The 23,390-nt window shown below is 40.0% G+C and overlaps 1 protein-coding gene across 5 annotated transcripts in view; it reads left to right on the forward strand.

Moving 5' to 3' along the window:
* Positions 1-23,390, forward strand: part of LOC137236825 (alpha-tocopherol transfer protein-like) — a 360,965-nt gene that overhangs the window by 163,144 nt on the left and 174,431 nt on the right. The gene's annotated exons all lie outside the window — the stretch shown is intronic.

Consider the following 23,390-nt stretch of genomic DNA (forward strand, 5'->3'; position numbering starts at 1 on the left):
TCCGCTTGGCTATCAGAGTGGATATTAAATTTCCTAACCGTAGTAGCACTGGATATCATTTCATCCACCCCATCCTTAATCGCGGCAACTTCCGCTTGGACCACACTGCAGTGATCAGCTAACTTAAACTTGATGCTTACATTTAGCTCTTGGCAAAAGACCCCCCCCCCCCCCACAACCTTTCCATCTAACTTCGACCCATCCGTGAACAAGTTAACCGGTCCCATGCCCCAGATAATTCCTCTCTATGCCCTTTTAACATTGGCATGTTATTGGGAAGTGACGTCTTGTCACACGTTGCAAACTAGAGACCTTGAGAAAAGTAACATGCTTACTGCCATACAATGAAGACTTTGGGGTATACTTTTTCTCAACATCCCCCGCATTGTTAACTAATGCTTTGAGAAATATTCGCCGAAGAGGTTAGATAGTGGGCATAGTAATAGGGGCATAAGAAATTGCTTGTTAAATATGGTATTTCGACCCTACTAGGACAACAGGGTGCTAAATCCACAAATTTTCTATTCAATTAAAAATGGTGAATGTTGTACGTTTTCATTCAAATTAGTTTTGTCGTTCTACTGTACAATTTTGTTGGATGGAGTCAGCAGATTTTGCCGCGCCAGCGACGTTATGACGTTACAATAGTCGCTCACAAATTAGAAACTTCAGTAATTAGAAGTTCGGGTGTAACCGAACATTACATACTCAGTTGAGAGCTATGGTGACAACATAAGGCAAAATAACCATGTAGGAAAATGAACCGAGGGAAACCCTGGATTGTGTTTGTATGACATGTCTATCAAATGAAAGACACTAAGGAGTATTTTATGTGGGAGTGGGCCATAGTTCTATAGGTGGACGCCATTTAGGGATATCGCCATAAAGGTTGATCAGGGTTGACTCTAGAATTTGTTTGCACGATATGGGTATCAAATGAAAGGTATTAATGAGTATTTTAAAAAGGAGTAATCCTTAGTTCCATAGGTGGACGCCGTTTCGAGATATCGCCACAAAAGTGGACCAGGGGTGACCCTAGAATTTGTTTGTGCGATTAGGTATCAAATTAAAGGTATTAATGAGGGTTTTAAAAAGGGAGTGGTCGTAGTTGTATAGGTGGTCGCCTTTTCAGAGATATCACCATAAAGGTGGACCAGGGGTGACTCTAGAATGCGTTTGTACAATATGGGTATCAAACGAAAGGTGTTAATGGGTATTTTAAAAGGGAGTGGGCCTTAGTTCTATAGGTGGAAGCCGTTTCGAAATATCGCCATAAAGGTGGACCAGGGGTGACTCTAGAATGTGTTTGTGCGATATGGGTATAAAATTAAAGGCATTAATGAGGGTTTTTAAAGGGAGTGGTGGTAGTTGTATAGGTGGTCGCCTTTTCGAGATATCGCCATAAGGGTGGACCAGGGGTGACTCTAGAATACGTTTGTACAATATGGGTATCAAAGGAAAGGTGTTAATGAGTATTTTAAAAGGGAGTGGGCCTTAGCTCTATAGGTGGACGCCTTTTCAAGGTATCGCAACTTAGACTTTGTTTGTACGATATGGGTATCAAATGAAAGGTGTTAATGAGTATTTTAAAAGGGCGTGGGGCTTAGTTCTATAAGTGGTCGCCTTTTCGAGATATCGCCATAAAGGTGGACCAGGGGTGACTCTAGAATGTGTTTGTACGATATTGGTATCAAATTAAAGGTATTAATGAGAGTTTTAAAAGGGAGTGGTGGTAGTTGTATATGTGAAGGCGTTTTCCAGATATCGACCAAAATGTGGACCAGGGTGACCCAGAACATCATCTGTTTGATACCGCTAATTTATTTATATATGTAATACCTGCCAAGATTTCAATGGTTTTTTATTTCGCACTGCAGAACTTTTTCATTTTCTTCTACTTAATATGGTAGGTGTCACAACCATTTTACAAAGTTTTTTCTAAAGTTATATTTCGCGTCAATAAACCAATCCAATTACCATGTTTCATCCCTTTTTTCGTATTTGGTATAGAATTATGGCATTTTTTTATCATTTTTCGTAATTTTCGATACCGAAAAGTGGGCGTGGTCATAGTGGGACTTCGTTCATTTTTACACCAAGATAAAGTGAGTCCAGATAAGTACGTGAACTAAGCTCAGTAAAGATATGTCGATTTTCGCTCAAGTTATCGTGCCATGCGGAAGGACAGACGGACGACTGTGTATACAAACTGGGCGTGGCTTTAACCGATTTCGCCCATTTTCACAGAAAATAGTTAGCGTCATAAAATCTATGCCCCTACCAAATTTCAAAAGTATTGGTAAATTTTTGTTCGACTTATGGCATTAAAAGTATCCTAGACAAATTAAATGAAAAAGGGCGGAGTCACGCCCATTTTGAAATTTTCTTTTATTTTTGTATTTTGTTGCACCATATCATTACTGGAGTTGAATGTTGACATAATTTACTTATAAACTGTAAAGATATTAAATTTTTTGTTAAAATTTTACTTTAAAAAAATTTTTTTTTTTAATTGGGCGTGGTCCTTCTCCAATTTTGCAAATTTTTATGAAGCGTACATACAGTAATAGGAGTAACGTTCCTGCCAAATTTCATCATGATATCTTCAACGACTGCCAAATTAAGGCTAGTAAAACTTTTAAATTACCTTCTTTTAAAAGTGGGCGGTGCCACGCCCATTGTCAAAAATTGTACTAGTTTTCTATTCTGCGTCATAAGTTCAACCCACCTACCAAGTTTCATCGCTTTATCTGTCTTTGGTAATGAATTATCTGACTTTTTCGGTTTTTCGAAGTCTTCGATATCGAAAAAGTGGGCGTGGTTATAGTCCGATATCGTTCATTTTAAATAGCGTAGTTAATTGAGAAATTGTTACTCACCGGTTTGTAGTGATAGAGTTGCTGGTGGCTTTCCGGATCGTTGGTGATATGGTGCTCTGGAGTGGCGAGTAGGCTGGCTAGGTTGTGCTGGCTGTCGCTGCCTCGTTCTGAGATCTGCACTGAGATTTGTGGCTGTCTTGTCTTATTTAATGTGTATAGGTATATGCACTGTTTTATCGTCGAGCCTTGGGCTAAGCCAAACGGATTTGCACGTAGTGTGCAGGTGGGTGTCTATTTTTTAATTCTGGGGAAGATTTCGATAGAGCAGCCCCAGACAACTGGATGAAACTGGATAGTAATCGGTTGTTCAAAGGATTCCTACGTTTTACTTGAACGAAACACAGGTTTCCCGTTTAATATTCGCAAACATTTTTTCGTACAATTAAATTTTAATATTTATTCACGTTAATAATTTCTTCGCGTTTACAGGGATTACGCACCACCGACAAATTATTTCAGTATTACTAAGATAGGTTTATAATTCAAGGTTCGATTCGAACAACAACAAACCAATTATGAAAATAGTTTTAGTGTACATAGCATATCTTGCAATTTAGATTATATATAGAAATTATATTTTGCACAACCACCAAATGGAATATACCGAAAAATTTTGTTTAGCCACTTTGTATTCACGCGCGTTTGTTTGCGTTTGCCAAAAATATCATGGCAGTAATAATAATGCACCGGAAAATGAACTAGGATTTGTCGAGCACCAATGAAAACCAAACCGGTTCAATTTCATAAAATTCAATTAAAATTGGGTATATATAAAGATAATTCCGCGGTTTTGGCACACTTGCAAATTTACGAAAAAATATCAACTCGAAAAGCACAACAGATTGATTCGGATTTTTTCGGATGACAAAGATCAAATTTTATATATACACAAAAGGTGGTGGTTGTTTTGACAGGTAGCGATCCTGCCGTATCGCTACTATGTAGTTGCGGCGAATTCCATTTGGTGGATTTTCGCGGTGGAGGCTGCCACACGTCCATGAGGAGACCCAATAGGAAGTTTAAGGGTAAATACAATGCATTGATTCTAGGGATAATTCAATATAATATAATTCAATATAGTCGAATACAATACAACTCCATGTAATAATAATATATAATACAATATGGGTTAGTTATAAATTCATGGGTAAACATAAGTACAATGGGGAAATGGTACGTGTGACAGCCTATGCCGCGCAAACATCCTGCCCCGCCTAGGCGTACTAAGCGCCTAACGTGTGTCTTAGCTCTCGGAGAGCTCGTTGGGCTTCCTCGATGAGGAGCTTCCCGATTTTGCCTTTATATGTGGCGGTGCGCAAACCGGTGGCGGTGCATCGGATGGTGCGATCTGATACGGTCGATGGGCGCGGGTTTCGCCGTGAACTGGATGCGGTTCCGGACACTCCTGCTGCCGTTGGGTGCTGGTATGTTTCGGCAGTGCTGCGATTCGGTGGTTCGCGGCGGCGCGACTGACGACGGTGGCGCACCGGCTGTGATGCTGCATGCCGGGGTTGGCGACTCAAGGTGTCGCGGTGCAAGAGTGTATGGTGATGGAGGCCACAGACGTGGCAGCGCTCACGGGACGTACACACGCTCGTGTGATGGGACAATGCCAGGCAGTTGGTGCAGTATTTGTGCGCCCTGGCAATCAAGGCGCGTTGTTGGGGTTCCATGGCCGTAAACAGTGGGCAAGTCGAGAGCCCGTGGTGCCGCATACACAAACGGCATCGTCGATAGTCGGCGACGGCATCGGCATTTCGTGGTGGGATCGTTGGCCTTATCACTTGCGATGCCAAGGAGCGGCGCGGTGTGGGAACCGGGGGGCGTTGGTGATCCATCTGAGGAAGATAGGATAAATACGTGTTAGTCACTCATGATGTTGGGAGGAGAGTTTTGGTATGGGTGATGATTATTGGTGTGAATTTTGCGATAGCACAGGGGGTTGGACTGTATAACGTTCTGGGGATGTTACCGAGCCTTGAAGGCCTGATTCAGGTTCAGAGGTCGGTAGAAAACACAATTTGGTGATGGGCCTGGTGAGTACGCCATTCTGGGTGCGTATGTCGACTACTCGAATATGGCCGTCTCTTCCTAGATGGGTGTCTTCCACGCGTCCTAGGCGCCATTCGGTAGGGGGTAGGTTGTCTTCCTTGATGACGACTATATCGCCGATTTTAGGGGGAGGTTGAGCGGTTTGCCATCGATAACGCTTGTGTAACTCCATGAGATAGTCATTCTTCCAGCGCTTGCTGAATTGGTGATGTAAAACTTTCAACCGTTCCCAACGGTTGATCAAAGAGAGGTGTTCATAGTTCGGCTCGGGGATGGCGAGAATGGGTGCGCCTCGGAGAAAGTGGCCAGGTGTGAGGGCGGTGAGATCCGCTGGGTCCTGAGAAAGCGGGGAGATAGGACGAGAATTGAGAACGGCCTCGATACGAATTAATAGAGTCGAGAATTCTTCAAAGGTGAAGCTGTGTGTTCCGGCGACCCTTTTAAGATGGGTTTTAAAGCTTTTGACGGCAGATTCCCATAATCCGCCCATGTGGGGTGCGCCGGGGGGTATAAATTTCCAATCGATGCCTTGTGGCGCATAATTTTGGACAATATCTGTCGAGACTTCGTTGAGGAAGGTCACGAACTCTACTTCGGTAGCTCGCTTAGCACCAATGAATGTTTGGCCGTTGTCACTCATCATTTGTTTCGGGTACCCTCGACGCCCTACAAACCAGGCGAAGGCAGCGAGGAAAGCCTTGCTGGTGAGATCCGAACAAAAATCCAAATGGATCGTTTTGGTGGTGAAGCAAACGAAAACGGCCACATAGCCTTTCACGAGTGTTGGAGATCGGAGAATCGAAGCTTTTGTTTGGAACGGACCGGCGAAGTCTACGCCAGTAGTAGTGAAGGGGGCACGAAAGTGCATCGTTCGGGGGGTAAAGCTGCCATGATTTGGGATTGCGTTTATCGCTTATGGATGGTACAGACTTTACATTGGAAAATACATTTTTTCAGCTGAGGTTTGAGTCGGGGGGTATAGAATTCCTACCTCATAGCTTGTTGCAGGAGGCGGACTTCCGCATGGAGGAAGCTCTCGTGCAGAAACCTTATATAAAGGGTAGTAAATCTAGCCTTTTCGGGGAGAATGATGGGATGACACTCATTGTAGGTCATGTCGGCATTTACTAATCTTCCGTTGGCACGGAGAATCCCGTTTGTATCCAGGAAGAGGTCAAGTGCCAGTAGGGGACTTCGCTTTCCGATTGGTTTTGAATTTTCGAGGGAGGCTCTTTCGGAAGCGAAGAATCTTGACTGAGTCAAGCTCAGCAGGCGGATTTTCGCGCGCATGACGTCGGCGTAAGAGAGGGCGGGATCGTTAGGGGTACGATTGCCTCCTACAGCATTTCTAAGCCGAGTTACAAATTTCAACACGTACGCTGTTACGCGTAGGGCGCGGTGATAGGCGGAGAACCGTTCTAAGAAGTCTTCTGACTCTTCCGCTGCATGCAGTGCTTCGACTCGGCGAAGTTCGGGGGGTTCAATATTTCTGGCCGTTGGTGTTGGCCAGTCCTCGGGGGGTCGGGAAAGCCACTCTGGACCATTCCACCATAGGGATGAGTTAGCGAGATCGTCGGGACTGCATCCTCTGGTTCCAAGATCCGCGGGGTTGTCTTTGCTTCACTCATGTCGCCAAGGGACATTTCCAACGAGGTCTATAATCTGCGCTGTTCGGTTAGAGACGTATGTTTTCCACGAGTGGGGTGGCTTTTCCAATCAGGCTAGCACGATTTCCGAATCGGACCACATGATTAATTTTTTTTGGCTTAGGCCGAGGTAGGGTTGGACTACTGCGACTAATTTTGCTAATAAGAGCGCTCCGCATAGCTCCAGGCGTGGTAAACTAATAGTTTTGAGAGGAGCCACTTTGCCTTTGGACACTATAAGGTGAGAGTGGACCTGAGTACCGACGGTACTTCTTAGGTACAGGGTTGCACAATAAGCCTTTTCTGAGGCGTCGCAGAATCCGTGGAGCTCAACATATTGAACGGGCGTAAAATTCATCCATCGGGGTATATGGATGGCTGAGATAGAGGGAAGATTTTGAGAGAACTGCGCCCATTTGGCTATACGGATGGGTTTAACCTTCTCGTCCCATTCGTTCCCGTCTAACCACAATTCTTGCATGAGCATCTTCGCTTGGATCATTATGGGCGTCAGCCACCCTGCGGGATCGAAAAGTTTCGCAATGGAGGAAAGAATATGCCGCTTCGTGGCTGCAGTGGATGCCGGATTTGAGTCGACGGTATACGAGAATGTATCCGTTAGGGCGTTCCACTGGATGCCTAGGGTCTTGGCGGTGCTAGTCTTTTCGAACTCGAGGAAGTTTGTTTCCAGTAGATCAGTTTTTGATATTTTTTGGAGGATGTCGGGATGGTTTGCCGTGATCTTTTTTAGGGGAAAGCCGCCTGAATTGAGAGCGTCTATAGTCTCTGTTAGGGATTGCTCGGCTGATTGGAGATCATGACTGCCAGATAAAATATCATCAACATACGTCTCGGATTTTAGTATTGGGGCTGCGCGTGGATGGGAATCGGCTAGCCAGGAAAGGCGCGCAGTTAACCCCGAATGTGGCCGTTTTCAATTTGTAGTCCTTTATTGGACTGTGTTCTAAGGTTCGGAATATTATCCGTTGGTAGTCTCGGTCATCGGGGTGCAAGAGAATTTGGCGGTACATTTTCTCGACGTCGCCATTAAACACATATTTATATGTTCGCCATTTCAGCAACATAAGTCGGAGATCGGGTTGGAGGGTTGGTCCGGTACATAAAACATCGTTGAGGGAGTGACCGGAACCCGACTTTTTAGAGGCGTTGAATACAACTCTGACTTTTGTTGTTTTCTTGTCTGGCCTTACGACTGCATGGTGAGGAAGATAGAATGAGCAGTATTTACCCAGGGATTCTATTTCATTGGGACTGCATTCTTCCATGTGGCCTAGGGACAGATATTCTTCGAGTACCTGGTCGTATTGCTGCTTGAGATCGCCCTTTTTTGAGAGAGTACGTTCCATGCCTTGGAACTGTCGTAGGGCTGCAGTACGGGATTGACCTAGGTCGATATAGTTCGGGAATGTTGATTTAAAGGGGAGCCGAACCATATATCGACCGTCATCCATGCGAGTGGTTGTGTTTTGATAAAAGTCTTCGCACATTTTATCTTCTGGGGTTTCCACTCGCACTCTGGGTATTTCTTCGATTTCCCAGGATTGTCTTAGCTGTTCATTCAGCTGGACATTCGTAACTTCCCACGCTTGAGAGGACCATTAGTTAATTGAGAAATTGTTACTCACCGGTTTGTAGTGATAGAGTTGCTGGTGGCTTTCCGGATCGTTGGTGATATGGTGCTCTGGAGTGGCGAGAAGGCTGGCTAGGTTGTGTTTGCTGTCGCTGCCTCGTTCTGAGATCTGCACTGAGATTTGTGGCTTTCTTGTCTTCTTTAATGTGTATAGGTATATGCACTGTTTTATCGTCGAGCCTTGGGCTAAGCCAAACGGATTTGCACGTAGTATGCAGGTGGGTGTCTATTTTTTAATTCTGGGGAAGATTTCGATAGAGCCGCCCCAGACAACTTGATGAAACTGGATAGTAATCGGTTGTTCAAAGGATTCCTACGTTTTACTTGAACGAAACACAGGTTTCCCGTTTAATATTCGCAACTATTTTTCCGTACAATTAAATTTTAATATTTATTCACGTTAATAATTTCTTCGCATTTACAGGGATTACGCATCACCGACAAATTACTTTAGTATTACTAAGATAGGTTTATAATTCAAGGTTCGATTCGAACAACAACAAACCAATTATGAAAATAGTTTTAGTGTACATAGCATATCTTGCAATTTAGATTATATATAGAAATTATATTTTGCACAACCACCAAATGGAATATACCGAAAAATTTTGTTTATCCACTTTGTATTCACGCGCGTTTGTTTGCGTTTGCCAAAAATATCATGGCAGTAATAATAATGCACCGGAAAATGAACTAGGATTTGTCGAGCACCAATGAAAACCAAACCGGTTCAATTTCATAAAATTCAATTGAAATTGGGTATATATATTCCGCGGTTTTGGCACACTTGCAAATTTACGAAAAAATATCAACTCGAAAAGCACAACAGGTTGATTCGGATTTTTTCGGATGACAAAGATCAAATTTTATATATACACAAAAGGTGGTGGTTTTTTTGACAGGTAGCGATCCTGCCGTATCGCTACTATGTAGTTGCGGCGAATTCCATTTGGTGGATTTTCGCGGTGGAGGCTGCCACACGTCCATGAGGAGACCCAATAGGGAATTTAAGGGTAAATACAATGCATTGATTCTAGGGATAATTCAATATAATATAATTCAATATAGTCGAATACAATACAACTCCATGTAATAATAATATATAATACAATATGGGTTAGTTATAAATTCATGGGCAAACATAAGTACAATGGGGAAATGGTACGTGTGACAGCCTATGCCGCGCAAACCTAGCGATCTGAGATGAGTGCTCAGGAACCTACATACCAAATTTCATCAAGATACCTCAAAATTTACTCAAGTTATCGTGTTAACGGACGGACGGACGGGCGGACATGGCTCAATCAAATTTTTTTTCGATCCTGATGATTTTGATATATGGAAGTCTATATCTATCTCGATTCCTTTATACCTGTACAACCAACCGTTATCCAATCAAACTTAATATACTCTGTGAGCTCTGCTCAACTGAGTATAAAAAGGGGAATCCCCAGTTTATTCATGTTACGCTCGGTAGTCGTTGGATTTCCGTTGCGGTTCAGTACAGTTTTTGTAAGTTTTTGTTTGAAATTCAATCAGCTATATCAAATTGACTGAATCATCAATTTTAAACGCTGTTTCTAATACCTATCATGAGGCTAAAAAAAAATCATTGCACATCGCTGAATATTAGTTATGAAGTTTTGATTCAGGTTTTTTTAATGTATTTCAATCGATCTTTTATGTATTTTTAAAAAAAATATATATTTATTATAATTGGAGTTTTTGTTTTTTTTTTTAGATTAAGCGTATATATATATATGTATATTTAATAAAAAAAACATGTGATATGCATTGTACTGGATTGTTACCTTAATTTTTCTCGTATTTATACTCAGTTGAACAGAGCTCACAGAGTATATTAACCTTGATTGGATAACGGTTGGTTGTACAGGTATAAAGGAATCGAGATAGATATAGACTTCCATATATCAAAATCATCAGTATCGAAAAAAAATTCGATTGAGCCATGTCCGTCCGTCCGTCCGTCCGTTAACACGATAACTTGAGTAAATTTTGAGGTATCTTGATGAAATTTAGTATGTAGGTTCCCGGCACTCATCTCAGATCGCTATTTAAAATGAACGATAGAAAAAGTGCGATAATTCATTACCAAATACGGATAAAGCGATGAAACTTGGTAGGTGAGTAGAACTTATGACGCAGAATAGAAAATTAGTAAAATTTTGGACAATGGGCGTGGCACCGACCACTTTTAAAAGAAGGTAATTTCAAAGTTTTGCAAGCTGTAATTTGGCAGTCGTTGAAGATATCATGATAAAATTTGGCAGGTACGTTACTCTTAGTACTATATGTATGCTTAATAAAAATTATTAACATTGAAGAACGACCACGCCCACTTTTAAAAAAAAGTTTTTTAAAGTCAAATTTTAAAAGAAAAGTTAATATCTTTACAGTATGTGAGTAAATTATGTCAATATTCAACTCCAGTAATGGTATAGTTCAACAAAATACAAAAATAAAAGACATTTTCAAAATGGGCGTGGCTCCGCCCTTTTTTATTTAATTTTTCTATGATACTTTTAATGCCATATGTCGAACAAAACATTACCAATCCTTTTGAAATTTGGTAGAGGCTTAGATTCTAGGACGATAACTGTTTTCTGTGAAAAAGGGCGAAATCCCGTTTATATATACAGTCGTCCGTCAGTCCTTCCGCTCGGCCGTTAACACGATAACTTGAGCAAAAATCGATATATCTTTGCCAAACTCAGTTCACGTACTTTTCTGAACTCACTTTATATTGGTGTAAAAAATGGCCGAAATACGACAATGACCACGCCCACTTTTTCGATATCGAAAATTATTAAAAATGAAAAAAAAAAATGCCATAATAATATACCAAATAAGAAAAAGGGGATGAAACATGGTAATTGGATTGATCTGTTGACGCAAAATATAACCTTAGAAAAAAACTTTTTAAAACGGGTGTGACACCTACCACATTAAGTAGAAGAAAATGAAAAAGTTTTGCTTGGAATCTTGGAAGGATAACTGTTCATGGTATGACATATATATAAATAAATTAGCGGTACCCGACAGAGGATGTTCTGGGTCACCCTGGTCCACATTTTGGTCGATATCTCGAAAACGCCTTCACATATACAACTACCACCACTCCCTCTTAAAACCCTCATTAATACCTTTAATTTGATTAGCCCTGGTCCACCTTTATGGCGATATCTCGAAAAGGCGTCCACCCATAGTACTAAGGCCGACTCCGTTTTAAAATACTCATCAACGCCTTTCGTTTGATACCCATATTGTACAAACGCATTCTAGAGTCACCCCTGGTCCACGTTTATGGCCATATCTCGAAAAGGCGTCCACTTATAGATTTAAGGCCCAATCCCTTTTAAAATACTCATTAAGACCTTTCATTTGATACCCATATCGTACAAACAAATTCTAGAGTCACCCCTGGTCCACCTTTATGGCGATATCTCGAAAAGGCGTCCACCCATAGAACTAAGGCCCACTCCCTTTTAAAATACTCATTAACACCTTTCGTTTGATACACATATTGTACAAACGCATTCTAGAGTCACCCCTGGTCCACGTTTATGGTGATATCTCGAAAAAGCGTTCACCCATAGAACTAAGGCCCACTCCATTTTAAAATACTTATTAACATCTTTCATTTGATACCCATATCGTACAAACAAATTCTAGAGTCACCCCTGGTCCACCTTTTTGGCGATATCTCGAAAAGGCGTCCACCTATAAAACTTAGGCCCACTCCCTTTTAAAATACTCATTAGCACTTTCATTTGATACCAATATCGTACAAACAAATTCTAGAGCCAGCCCTGGGCCACCGTTATGGCGATATCCCTAAATGGCGTCCATCTATAGAACTATGGCCCACTCCCTCTTAAAATACTCTTTAATACCTTCCATTTGATACACATATCATACAAACACATTTCAGGGTTACCCTAGGTTCATTTTACTACGAGGTGAGTTTCCCTTATTTTGTCTCCATAGCTCTCAACTGAGTATGTAATGCTCGGTTACACCATAACTTAGCCTTCCTTAGTTGTTATGAATAAAACTGAATAAGACAAAATTTCATTGTAGGTTTTTTAATGCAAATTGACTTAATTTTTAAGGTTTTATACAAATAAAAAACGTTCAGGAATTAGAACTTTTCAGAAATTAGAATCACGCTAAAAACAAAGTGGTTCCAATTTCCGAGCGTCTGCTGTATTTGTTCGTAGATTAAATTTTATGACAGTTGTCGGCGGCTTTGCCGTTTCGAGCCAGATAAGTCTAAGGCCCGGTTTTTCTTAAAATACTCTTTAATACCTTCCATTTGATACACATGTCATACAAACACATTTCAGGGTTATCCTAGGTTCATTTTACTACGTGGTGAGTTTCCCTTATTTTGTCTCCATAGCTCCCAACTGAGTATGTAATGCTCGGTTACACCAGAACTTAGCCTTCCTTAGTTGTTATGAATAAAACTGAATAAGACAACATTTCATTGTAGGTTTTTTAATGCAAATTGACTTAATTTTTAAGGTTTTATACAAATAAAAAACGTTCAGGAATTAGAACTTTTCAGAAATTAGAATCACCCTAAAAACAAAGTGGTTCCAATTTGCGAGCGTCTGCTGTATTTGTTCGTAGATTAAATTTTATAACAGTTGTCGGCGGCTTTGCCGTTTCGAGCCAGATAAATCTAAGGCCTGGTTTTTCAGTACAAGTTCAACTCAGTTTGTCAGTTAAACTACGCTTAACCTTATTCAGCAACTTTTCAGTCTACTTTAACTGAAATTTAAGCTGAGCTTAAGCGGCCGATCTGGCTGGGTTAAACTCTAGTTAACCTATCAGTTATTTGCGTTCATTCGAAATGGAGTCGAATATACCCAACAAGAACTTGGGTTTTAGTACCATTAGATCTTATGTTGATAACTAGGCATACTTCTAAAATCTAATGAGTTGTTTCGAAACAATGGCTTAACTCGAGAACCATAGCGTACACAGCAAAATAGGGAATTTTTTATAAAATAAAAAATGCTATTATTTAAGTTGAAAAAATTTAATTCCCCACGTGTGGTTCTCTAACTTGACTCGAATGTAAGATTCCATACCACATTATTTTCACGAAAATAAAATAAAATATATAGAATTTATTTTTGATTAATTACGCTTCATTACTGCTATCAACCAGGTGTTTATTTCTCGCAATAAACAGCTCATGGTTCTGGTGGTACCTGATTGGAGATTTTGTTTTTAACTCCACCACAACTCGATATCCAATGTAGAATATCAACTGGAGAAATTTGTTGGATATTCATTTGAGGACTGTATATTTCTCAAAATCTCTCAAAGGTCGGAAAACTGTATATTTCTCAAAATCTCTCAAAGGTCAGAAAATAATTTAAGAATGACGTCTTAAGGAAGTTTTCGACGATGGAGATTCGAGAACTATACATTTTACAAAATTTCTCGAAGGTTTGATAGTGATTGGAGAATGAAGTTGGATATCAACTAGAGAACTATCTGATTTAAGAATAATTAAATAATGATGTTGGATATCACCTCTGGATATATTTCGCTGGAGAAATTTGTTTTCATGAATCGTTCCCCATACCATCTGTATCAAAAAGTCGTTTTGAGTGAAAAGTGGAGTTAACAACTTTTACCGCGTCGTCAAGGAAATTATATAAACACGTCAGATATGTTGCACAATATTTGCTTAAGAGTTAAATAGTAAAATATCAGCCAATAAAACATTTTATAAAATATGTCGGCTGTCGGAAAACAAAAAATTCGTGCGTCACGCTCTTTGATTTTTGCTTTGTTATGCTTGACTGGATAACTTTTAATAAAGATTTCTTATGCAAGCTTGAACTACGTTTGTAGTTGAATCAGTAATAACACTATCCATATGTCCTTTAGAAAACAATTTTACTGTCCATCTTTCTTAAAGAGGCCAAGCTTATAGGGTTACACTATAAAACTTTGAAATTTTACTGTAGTTTGAACTCGCACTGAGAAAGCTGGTCTTAATAATATATAAGCATTTCCATAAAAGTACATAAATGCTGCTAACTCCACTTTTCACTCAAAATGACTTTTTTATGCTAATGGAAAGGAAGACGAATTGTGCACATAGTGGTAAAAAAAAAATTGCGTGTTTATTGTCTAGAATCTCTAACGCACACCTAGTGTGGATCCGCCTCTTTGCGCGATCAAGGTGGATTGCCCCCAGCTAGCTCAGTGTGAGGAGACGGGGCGCTTAACCCTTGTCCACCTTGATGCGGGGCGGATGTTACAATCACCTACTCTTCCTCTAGAGAAGCGCACAAACAATTTAGGCTGCAACTCCCAACAAATTTATGAAAAGCTAACTTGTAAGTCTGCCAGTAGGAATGAGAGTTCTTCTACCCTTTATAGCAGGGAGAAATCCCGACTATACACATTCTATGCCCTTTTAACATTGGCATGTTATTGGAAGTGACGTCCTGCCACACGTAGCAAACCAGAGACCTTGAGAAAAATAATACCCTTACTGCCATACAATGTAGACTTTGGGGTATACTTTTTCTCAACATCCCCCGCATTGTTAACTAATGCCTTGAGAAATATTCGCCGAAGAGGCTAGATAGTGGGCATAGTAATAGGGCCATAAGAAAGTGCTTGGGTAATAGGGTATTTCGACTCTACAAGAACAAAAGGGTCCTAACTTTACAAATTTTATATTCAATTAAAAATGCTGAATGTTGTACGTTTTCATCCAAATTAGTTTTGTCGTTCTACTGTACAATTTTGTTGGATGGAGTCAGCAGTTTTTGCCGCGGCAGCGACGTTATGACGTTACAATAGTCGCTCACAAATTAGAACCTACAGTAATTAGAATGTCCAGAAATTTGAATCAACTTTTGCAAAAGCTGGGCAATCAAGCATAAAGTGATTTGTTGATTCCACCTCGCCATCCTCCATACAGCTGCAGCAGGATGGAGTTTCCAGTATATTGAGACGAACCGCATGGATACCCATGGGACAGTGCCCTGTCAAAACCCCAATGGCCATTGATAGGTGAGCCTTGGTGAACTCAATTATTTCAGCAGACCTCCTGCCATCCACTTTCGGCCAGACAGATCTTGCTACCCTGCAAGAAGTGGTGTCCGCCCAACATTTTCTGAGCTGACTCGACGCCCAGCTATGGAGGAGCAATCCACAGGTGGCCAGCGGAATCCCAAAATCCCTACAGCCATCTTAATCCGGGTCAGTTGTACCGATGCGGGCTAAGAGATCCGCTGGACAGTTAACCGGGATAACACTATGGCCCGGGACCCAGATAATCCTAATTGTAAAATAATTCAATGCAATCGCAAGCGAGGTCAGGTACTCCCAAACCACCCTTGATATCCGCTTGGCTATCAGAGTAGATATTAAATTCCCTAACCGTATTAGCACTGGATAGCATTTCATCCACCGCATCCTTAATCGCGGCAACTTCCGCTTGGAATACACTGCAGTGATCAGCTAACTTAAACTTGCGGCTTACATTTAGCTCTTGGCAAAAGATCCCCCCCCCCCCCCCACCAAACTTTCCGTCTAACTTCGACCCATCCGTGAACAAGTTAACCGGTCCCGTGCCCCAGATAATTCCTCCGTATGCCGTTTTAATATTAGCAAATTATTGGGAAGTGACGTCCTGTCACACGTAGCAAACTAGAGACCTTGAGAAAAATAACACCCTTACTGCCATACAATGAAGACTTTGGGGTATACTTGTTCTCAACATCTCCGGCATTGTTAACCAATGCCTTGAGAAATATTCGCCGGAGAGGCTAGATAGTGGGCATAGTAATAGGGCCATAAGAAAGTGCTTGTCGAATAGGGTATTTCGACTCTGCTAGAACAACAGGGTCCTAACTCTACAAATTTCATATACAATTAAAAATGCTGAATGTTGTAGGTTTTCATCCAAATTAGTTTTGTTGCTTTACTGTACAATTTTGTTGGATGGAGTCAGCAGACTTTGCCGCGGCAGCGACGTTATGACGTTACAATAGTCGCTCACAAATTAGAACATTCAATAATTAGAATGTCCAGAAATTTGAATCAACTTTTTCAATACATTACACGATCTGAAATTACAATCGAAAATCTACAGAAATCTGAGAATATTTTTTTTTTTTTTGTTGCAAAATAGATATAAAAAGGGGAATCTCCAATTTATTCATGTTACGCTCAGTAGTCGTTGGATTTTCGTCGTGGTTCAGTACAGTTTTTGTTAGTTTTTGTTCGAAATTCGATACGCGTGCACGTGTTTTGGCATTGTTTGTTTAAAAGTAAAAGTAATTCGCTGAAATGCCAAATAAACGTAATACTTTGTCTTTTGAAACCAAAGTTCAGATCTTGGAAAAGCTTGACAAGCGTGTTCAAGGGATGCGGTTAGCTCTAGAATTTGTTGTGGCGCCATCTGCAATCAGCTATATCAAATCGAATGAATCATCAATTTTAAACGCTATTTCTAATACCTATTATGAGGCTAACAAAAAATCATTGCACATCGCTGAATATTAGTTATGAAGTTTTTGATTCAGGCTTTTTTAATGTATTTCTATCGATCTTTTATGTATTTTTAATAAAAAATATATTTATTATAATTGGAGTTTTTTTTTAGATTTAGCGTATATATATATATATTTAACCCTCCGATTAGTGACAGTTCTGAACTTCACGGTCGTGTGAAAAGGTCCCTACGATTATTTTTTTGTAAATCATGTTTTTTTCATATAAAAATTTTTTTTTTGATTTTTTTTTTTGTTTTTATTGGTTATAACTAAATTCTACAAACAAAAATAATTTTTTCAATTTTTAAAATTTTTTTTTTTGCTTTCATTTTCTTAAGACTATTATAAAAAATTTAAAAATTATTTTTTTTGAGCGTGTACTTCTTCTCCCCCGCCCTGTGCGCAAGTGCTGCAGAGATGTGAAAATGTGATATGTTCTCCGCAAACAGCGTCGAATATACCCAACAAGCATTTGGGCTTTAGTGCCATTAGATCTCATGTCGATAACTAGGCATACTACCAAATCTCATGAGTTGTTTCGAAACAATGGCTTAACTCGAGAACCATAGCGTACTCAGCAAAAGAGGGAATTTTTTATAAAACAAAAAATGCTATTATTTAAGTTGAAAAAATTTAATTCCCCACGTGTAGTTCTCTAACTGGTTTCGAATATAAGATTCCATACCACATTATTTTCACGAAAATAGAATAAAATATATATAATTTAGTTTTGATTAATTACGCTTCATTACTGCTATCAACCAGGTGTTTATTTCTCACAATAAACAGCTCATGGTTTTGGTGGTACCTGATTGAAGATTTTGTTTTTAACTCCACCACAACTCGATATCCAATGTAGAATATCAACTGGAGAAATGTGTTGGATATTCATTTGAGGACTGTATATTTCTCAAAATCTCTCGAAGGTCGGAAAACTGTATATTTCTCAAAATCTCTCAAAGGTCGGAAAATAAGAATGACGTCTTAAGGAAGTTTTCGACGATGGAGATTCGAGAACTATACATTTTTGTTTTTATTGTTTATAACTAGATTCTACAAACAAAAATAATTTTTTCAATTTTTAAAATTTCTTTTTGCTTGAATTTTCTTAAGACTATTATAAAAAAGTTTAAAAATTATTGTTGTTGAGCGTGTACTTCTTGTCCCCCGCCCTGTGCGCAAGTGCTGCAGCGATGTAAAAGTGTGCTATGTTCTCCGCAAACAGAGTTGCTGCAGCCGAAGCAGTATGCCCGCGTTTTCCGCTGCCACCTGTACTCAGAACGGCAAAGGCGTCATGCCGGTCTACTTGACCTAGCCGCAAACGACGGTGCATTGCCTTCCATCGGTCTTGGTAATACTTGCAATGAAAAGAAAAATAAAAAACAAATAAATATATATTCTATTCTTGAATTTGAAGATGTTTTTCTTACCCTGACATCGAATGCTTCCATCGCATTGGGTATCCTTGGATATGAGGTGATATGGTTGTTCAGGGCACGTCCTTCGATATTTGGTGTGGCCAATTGTTTCGTTAGCAGTAACAAGAACGACGGCCGTCTGTCGCTCCTTTTTATAGGCTTCATTTCGTTGTAAATCGTAAAAGCAGCCAATGCAGCGACGTCCAGTATATTATAAAGCATGGCCATCGGCCATCGTTGTGTTGCTCTTTTCCAGCTGTAAGTGCCTAGCATTTGATACATGGTATCAACTCCATATTTGTTGGCGTTGTAATCTAATATGGCACAACGCGGCAGGTGTAGTGCATTGTGGAAAGCACGTTCACCACTTTATTTTTTTTTCGGCACGTATTAGCATAATGCTATATCCCCTTCGTTGAACCCAAATAATGTACTATTGATGGTGCGCTTTGGGGTCTTCTTGAACTCCTGTGGAATGAATGTTTTGTTGTAGCGCACTGTACCAACATATGCGGTCTTCCTCCTCATCAAAATACGCGCTAAGTCAAGCATCTAAATATTTTTCCACAAGATCCTGCACTACGTTCTGCCCTTGGTTTATCTCCCGTTCTTGGTTTGGCAGCTTTCCAGAATATATCATTCCCTTCCCTGAATAATAACTCTGTGAGTCGCATAACCACCATACTTTCAAACCATACTTAGCTGGCTTTGACGGAATATGTTGTGAAGCAGGTGCGGCCCCTGTAAGGGAACAACTGCTCATCAACTGTTAGTGCTTCATGAGGGGTGTAAGCTGCTGCCAAGTTATGTTGCAACATTTGCCAAATATCGTCAATGACCCCAATTTTGCTCTTGATGACTCGCTGTTGTCGAGTATTTCCATCGTCGAATCGAATAAATTGCTTTATACACATGAAGCGATCGTACGACAACGCAGCTTTGTATATTGGGCAACGCGTCGCGCCCCATAATTCCATAGCGGGTTCATGGTTTGATCTTGTGAGTCCAGCATACAAAAGAATAGCTACAAAGGCGTCAAACTATTTCACTGTCACTGGCTTCCACTCCTTTTTCTTCGTGGGATTCGCCAAATTCCATGCGGCTGTAACCTCCCTGCCTTTACGATTTGTTTCACGTAGCAATAAGTGTATTATTTCCTGTTTCATGATTGAACGCATTATTGTATAGGGGTCCTGTATATTTCCTGTTGGTCCTGGTTTCTTTCTTGCGAAGTCGACCACGTTATGACTACGAGTGCGTGATGTTGGTAGTGCTTTTTTACTCCATTGGGTGCCATCTTTACCAATATAGTAACTTTCATTCGATTCCTGTCCATCATTTTCTTCCTCTTCATCAGCGTCGTCATCAGTATCTTCATTTAACTCGACGTATCCTTCAGTTTCGGCATCTGACTCTTCAGCAGGTTGGTATGTGCGATCTTCATGTAGTGGCCGAACTAGGAGTAATTTCAGTTTGAAAAGGCAAAAATGTCCCTAGGGACCTTCTCTTTCATCGGAGGGTAAATAAAACAACATGTGATATGCATTATACTGGATTGTTACCTTATGTTTTCTCGTTTTTATGAATAAAACTGAATAAGATAAAATTTCATTGTAGGTTTTTTAATGCAAATTGACTTAATTTTTAAGGTTTTACACAAATAAAAAAACGTTCACGAATTAGAATTGTTCACAAATTAGAATCACCTAAAAAACAAAGTGATTCACATTTGCGGGCGTCTGCTGTATTTGTTCGTAGATAGAATTTTAAGACAGTTGTCGGCGGCTTTGCCGTTTCGAGCCAGATAAATCTAAGGCCCGGTTTTTCAGTACAAGTTCAACTCAGTTTGTCAGTTAAACTACGCTTAACCTTATTCTGCAGTTTTTCAATCTACTTAACCGAAGTTTAAGCTGAGCTTAAGCGGCCGATCTGGCCGGGTTAGACTCTAGTTAACATATCAGTTATTTGCGTTCATTCGAGATGGCGTCGAATATACCCAACAAGCATTTGGGCTTTAGTGCCATTAGATCTCATGTTGATAACTAGGCATACTTCCAAAATCTCATGAGTTGTTTCGAAACAATGGCTTAACTCGGGAACCATAGCGTACTCAGCAAAAGAGGGAATTTTTTATAAAACAAAAAATGCTATTATTTAAGTTGAAAAAATTTAATTCCCCACGTGTGGTTCTCTAACTGGATTCGAATGTAAGATTCCATACCACATTATTTTCACGAAAATAAAATAAAATATATATAATTTAGTTTTGATTAATTACGCTTCATTACTGCTATCAACCAGGTGTTTATTTCTCACAATAAACAGCTCATGGTTTTGGTGGTACCTGATTGGAGACTTTGTTTTTAACTCCACCACAACTCGATATCCAATGTAGAATATCAACTGGAGAAATGTGTTGGATATTCATTTGAGGACTGTATATTTCTCAAAATCTCTCGAAGGTCGGAAAACTGTATATTTCTCAAAATCTCTCAAAGGTCGGAAAATAAGAATGACGTCCTAAGGAAGTTTTCGACGATGGAGATTCGAGAACTATACATTTTACAAAATTTCTCAAAGGTTTGATAGTGATTGGAGAATTAAGTTGGATATCAACTAGAGAACTATCTGATTTAAGAATAATTAAATAATGATGTTGGATATCACCTCTGGATATACTTCGCTGGAGAAATTTTTTTTCATGAATCGTTCCCCATACCATCGGTATCAAAAAGTCGTTTTGAGTGAAAAGTGGAGTTAACAACTTTTACCGCGTCGTCAAGGAAATGATATAAACACGTCAGATATCTTGCACAATATTTGCTTAAGAGTAAAATAGTAAAATATCAGCCAATAAAACATTTTATAAAATATGTCGGCTGTCGGAAAACAAAAAATTTCGTGCGTCACGCTCTTTGATTTTTGCTTTGTTATGCTTGACTGGATAACTTTTAATAAATATTTCTTATGAACAACTTTTATTGCTCAATTGTTCAGTGCAAGCTTGAACTACGTTTGTAGTTGAATTAGTAATAACACTATGCTTATGTCCTTTAGAAAACAATTTTACTGTCCATCTTTCTTAAAGAGGGCAAGTTTATAGGGTTACACAATAAAACTTTGAAATTTAATGTAGTTTGAACTCGCACTGAGAAATCTGGTCTTAATAATACATAAGCAGTTGCATAAAAGTACATAAATGCTGCTAACTCCACTTTTCACTCAAAATGACTTTTTTATGCTAATGGAAAGGAAGACGATTTGTGCACATAGTGGTAAAAGAAAATTGCGTGTTTATTGTCTAGAATCTCTAACGCACACCTAGTGTGGATCCGTCCCATTCCAATCACCTCCTCTTCCTCTAGAGATGCAACCAACAAATTTAGGCTGCAACTCCCAACAAATGTATGAAAAGCTAACTTGTAAGTCTGACAGTAGGAATGAGATTTTTTCTACCCTTTATAGAAGGGATAACTCCCGACTATACATATTCTATGCCCTTTTAACATTGGCATGTTATTGGAAGTGACGTCCTGCCACACGTAGCAAACCAGAGACCTTCAGAAAAATAATACCCTTACTGCCATACAATGTAGACTTTGGGGTATACTTTTTCTCAACATCCCCCGCATTGTTAACTAATGCCTTGAGAAATATTCGCCGAAAGAGGCTAGATAGTGGGCATAGCAATAGGACCATAAGCAAGTGCTTGTCGAATAGGGTATTTCGATTCTACTAGAACAACAGGGTCCTAACTTTACAAGTTTTTTATGCAATTAAAAATGCTGAATGTTGTACGTTTTCATCCAAATTAGTTTTGTCGTTCTACTCTACAATTTTGTTGGATGGAGTCAGCAGATTTTGCCGCGGCAGCGACGTTATGACGTTACAATAGTCGCTCACAAATTAGAACCTACAGTAATTAGAATGTCCAGAAATTTGAATCAACTTTTGCAAAAGCTGGGCAATCAAGCATAAAGTGATTTGTTGATTCCACCTCGTCATCCTCCATACAGCTGCAGCAGGATGGAATTTCCAGTATATTGAGACGAACCGCTTGGATACCCATGGGACAGTGCCCTATCAAAACCCCAATGACCATTGACAGATTAGCCTTAGTGAACTCAATTATTTCAGCAGACCTCCTGCCATCCACTTTCGGCCAGAAAGATCTTGCTACCCTGCAAGAAGTGGTGTCCGCCCAACATTTTCTGAGCTGACTCGACGCCCAGCTATGGAGGAGCAATCCACAGGTGGCCAGCGGAATCCCGAAATCCCTACAGCCATCTTAATCCGGTTTAGTTGTACCGATGCGGGCTAAGAGATCCGCTGGACAGTTACCCGGGATACCACTATGGCCCGGGACCCAGATAATCCTAATTGTAAAATAATTCGATGCAATCGCAAGCGAGGTCAGGCACTCCCAAACCACCCTCGATCGCACTGCAGTTGAGCTCAAGGCCTTGATATCCGCTTGGCTATCAGAGTGGATATTAAATTTCCTAACCGTAGTAGCACTGAATAGGATTTCATCCACCGCATCCTTAATCGCGGCAACTTCCGCTTGGAATACACTGCAGTGATCAGCTAACTTAAACTTCCGGCTTACAGTTAGCTCTTGGCAAAAGACCCCCCACCAACCTTTCCGTCTAACTTCGACCCATCCGTGAACAAGTTAACCGGTCCCATGCCCCAGATAATTCCTCCCTATGCCCATTTAACATTGGCACGTTATTGGGAAGTGACGTCCTGTCACACGTAGCAAACTAGAGACCTTGAGAAAAATAACACCCTTACTGCCATACAATGAAGACTTTGGCGTATACTTGTTCTCAACATCCCCCGCATTGTTAACTAATGCCTTGAGAAATATTCGCCGAAGAGGCTAGATAGTGGGCATAGTAATACGGTTTCTTATGCTTGTCGAATAGGGTATTTCGACTCTGCTAGAACAACAGGGTGCTAACTCTACAAATTTCATATTCAATTAAAAATGCTGAATGTTGTACGTTTTCATCCAAATTAGTTTTGTCGTTCTACTGTACAATTTTGTTGGATGGAGTCAGCAGACTTTGCCGCGGTAACGACGTTATGACGTTACAATAGTCGCTAACAAATTAGAACCTTCAGTAATTAGAATGTCCAAAAATTTGAATCAACTTGTTCAATACATTACACGATCTGAA

The sequence above is a fragment of the Eurosta solidaginis genome, chromosome 1, assembly GCF_040869045.1.
Source record: "Eurosta solidaginis isolate ZX-2024a chromosome 1, ASM4086904v1, whole genome shotgun sequence".
NCBI lineage: Eukaryota > Metazoa > Arthropoda > Insecta > Diptera > Tephritidae > Eurosta > Eurosta solidaginis.